This window comes from Centropristis striata, chromosome 19, assembly GCF_030273125.1.
Source record: "Centropristis striata isolate RG_2023a ecotype Rhode Island chromosome 19, C.striata_1.0, whole genome shotgun sequence".
In the NCBI taxonomy this organism is placed as follows: Eukaryota; Metazoa; Chordata; class Actinopteri; order Perciformes; family Serranidae; genus Centropristis; species Centropristis striata.
Genome location: NC_081535.1, coordinates 23,605,158 through 23,608,546, shown reverse-complemented (window position 1 = coordinate 23,608,546; position 3,389 = coordinate 23,605,158). Strand labels below are relative to the sequence as shown.

General features: G+C 40.5%; 1 long non-coding RNA gene across 1 annotated transcript; it reads left to right on the top strand.

Moving 5' to 3' along the window:
- On the top strand, nucleotides 1-795 carry LOC131992707 (uncharacterized). The gene is made up of 3 exons (XR_009396237.1): nucleotides 1-64; nucleotides 138-263; nucleotides 399-795. It is a non-coding gene; the product is annotated as an uncharacterized LOC131992707 (long non-coding RNA).
- The last annotated feature ends 2,594 nt before the right edge of the window (nucleotides 796-3,389 follow it).

The window sequence follows — 3,389 nt, the reverse complement described above, 5'->3', positions numbered from 1 at the left end:
CAGCCTGCAGCAGGCTGGCCTTGCTCTCTCTACCTGACCGTCCTGGTGGAGCAATATTGTCCCGGTAAGGTGTGCACTGTCATGGGTATGAAGAAGTGGGTTTTTAGCACAGACTTAAGTATTTTTTATTCATGTAGATTGTTGCAGGAAGGATCAGAGCTATATGTGGACGCAGTGGCTGCTCTCCTCCCCTCCTTGTGCTGTGTAGCACATAGTGCATTTGTATTCCAGATCACATGCAGACAGTAACCTGTAACTCTCAGGTAAAATGGTCATTTGTTATATTTTTTTAACTATGGTTTTGTTTCAGATACTCCTCCTCCTTTTAACAAATGCTACCTTTTACATTTGAGTTGTGTGCCATCATGTTTAATGTGACTTCTTACCTCTTGTGGCAGGAATGAAATGATGATGGTGATTGCTGCATGACCTAATTGCTGTAAGACAATTGCCAAGGTAATGCAATACCTTCAGTAGCAATTTTGTGGCTTATTTTGTTAATATGGTTTATTTTTGCCCTATTAGGAGGAGCTCTGACCTACTGCTGTTTTTGTCCCTATTTAATTTACTTTGTATATTTTTGGGGTTATTTTGCTTTATTATACTACCTGTGAGTGATTTTTATATAGTTGTTGGTGCCAGTACAGGTGGGCTGCCATATTTCTGTAGGCGGTGAGTCACATGGTGGAGGTCTTCCTTTTTGTCTGCTTCTCCCCTGCCTGTGTTTTGCATGTATAATTTACAGCATTTTGCATGATTATTTTGATTTTGTGTTAAACTTATTGCGTGTCTTTTGTGTTGCAGTGCGTTTGACTTCCCTGTATCCCGGCCTGGTGGTGGTTCCCCCTTCCCCTCACTCACTCCCTCCTGCAGACTTCCCTGACACCCCCTCCCTTGTACTGGTAGCCATTTTAGCCTGTCACTGTTGCGCATTTTTAAGTATTGTGTGCATTATTTCATATTTAAATAAAATCTCATCTATTTGTCTATACCTGGAAACGCGTGTCTCTGCTCCTCCTTTATTAAGAACCTAGATAGTAAATGTGCATTTCCCTGGGTGAAACTCCCAGGGTGGCGTTGTCATATCCAGTGTCAGGGGCTTATAGTTGCCCCGGTCACACATGCATGCACACACCTCACCACTGATATACTGACTCCCATAATTAAGTTTCTGTGTTGCTTTCAGTTAATTAAATAAACATAATTTTATTATAACTTGAATACATGTGTGGTCTCCCTTGTTTTGCCATGATCTATGAGCCCGTTCATGACAAAATGTGGGCTCGTCCATTGGTTCTAGTTGTGTAACTTTAGATTAGTTTGACTGGATGACAAAATGGGAGCTCGTCTGCTCGTCCATTTAGGACTAATTTAGTGTTTTTGTTTGGTCTAGTTTGCAGTTGTGGACTTTCTTGGTAAGTAACCTTTGGGAAAGTTTGTTCCACCATTTTGGTTGTTAGATTACATTGTTTGTGGGAGACACACGTATTTTACGGGAGAGAGCTTTTTTTGTTCCTTAGTTGGGTGCTCGGACACTGTGGCTCAGTGTACAATCGTTCACATGCAGGTCCTGCGTGTGTGTTCAGTAGGATAGACACCCCATTGAGACCCTGCATGCAGAGGAAGGCCACAAACAATGCATGCAGGGCAGAATTAGGCAAATACCCACTAATAATTGAAATACAAAAAAAAGAGGAATTAACTTTTGGACACATCTAAAACTAAGTGACCCCCTCTGATATAATTTCCAAGCCCTGCAATACCAGGAGATGTGCAGCAGGAGCCCCCTGAGGCTGAGGTCACAAGCCTGCATTACAGGCACAGCCCAGGGACAGAGCACTGCACCAATCAGACCCAACCAAATTACAAAACGGCTAAAACAAGACTACATCACCTATTGGCAAACACAAAGCAAAATCCAGTGTTACTTGGATCTGAACCGACAGTACATCACAGCAGATTATCTGAGCACGGTGACGGATCCACAGCTGAGACAAACCTTGACAAAGTACAGACTGAGTGAACACAGCCTGGCTGTGGAAACAGGGAGGCACAGGAAGAGCTGGCTCCTGCAGAGCAGAGGCTGTGCTGCCACTGCAGCCTCAGTCAGCCTGAGACAGAGCTACACTTCCTCACCAAATGTCAAAAAATGTGTTATTAGGGCCGGGACTTTAACACGTTAATTAAGATTAATTAATTACACAAAAATGAATGCGTTTTAGTCACACTTATTTTTGCACCGCGGAACGTTTCTCACTGGGTTTCAGGCGGACTGATTATACTGGAGCACCAACTAGCGTTCATGAGTTCAGACAAACCACACAGTGAACATGACGGAAGAAGCTGATGAGACTACTCAATGCAAAACATATAGCAGCTAGCGGCTAGTGTAGTAGCTAGCATGGATTGTGTTTTACTTCAAAAACCAAAGTATAGTTTACAGAAGGTCTACCTACCTATAGGCTACCTGAATTTCTGAAATGTACTATATTTCTAAATATGATATTGCTACACTTAATGGCAAAAATTGCACTGGTCTGTTTGACTTGAGCAAAAATAAATGATTTTTGTTGCTTAAGCTTATGTATTCAGTCATTATTCAATGTTATACGAAAAATCCATGTGTAAAAAATTACTTCTCACTGTTCTCAGGTCAAATATTAATATGCGATTAAAATGCGATTAATTTCGATTAATTACAAAGCCTCTAATTGATTAGATTATTTTTTTTAATTGAGTCCCCGCCCTAATTATTATTATTATTATTATTATTATTATTAATAATAATAATAATAATAATAATAATAATAATGTAATGGGTCAATTTTGCCAGATTATAGTGATGCTGATGTGTTTTGTTTTCAGAACATCATATGTGAGTGAGTGGCCTTGACAAGAGGACATAGTGGTGCATTTGTAGCTCTATGAGCATTTGAACATTCACATGAAAATGCCCTTGATGACAGTAAGTTATTGTTGTATTGAGTATATTAACTGTATATTACTGTAATTTATTCTGTATGTTGCCAGATTGTGGTGATTCTGGGGTCGTGAGGATGGGGCCCTTGAATATTGTTGCCCAGGGTACAGCAAAGTGTTAATCTGGCCCTGCTCGCAGGCTATACGACACGCCTGCCATACTACTAGAAACACCCACTTTACAACACAACACACCCATTGGTAATATCTTCCGGTATAACGTACATTTAGAAATCTAAACCTAACCAGGTGTTTTTGTGCCTGAATCTTAGAATATAAATAATGTTCTGAACCTAACCAAACTATTCAGTGCTGGGCTCCTTCAGATAGACCTATTTGGTAGTGATGGCCATATGAAGCCCCATGAAGCCTTGAAGCTTTTCATCCAATTGCTTCAAAACAAGGTTCAT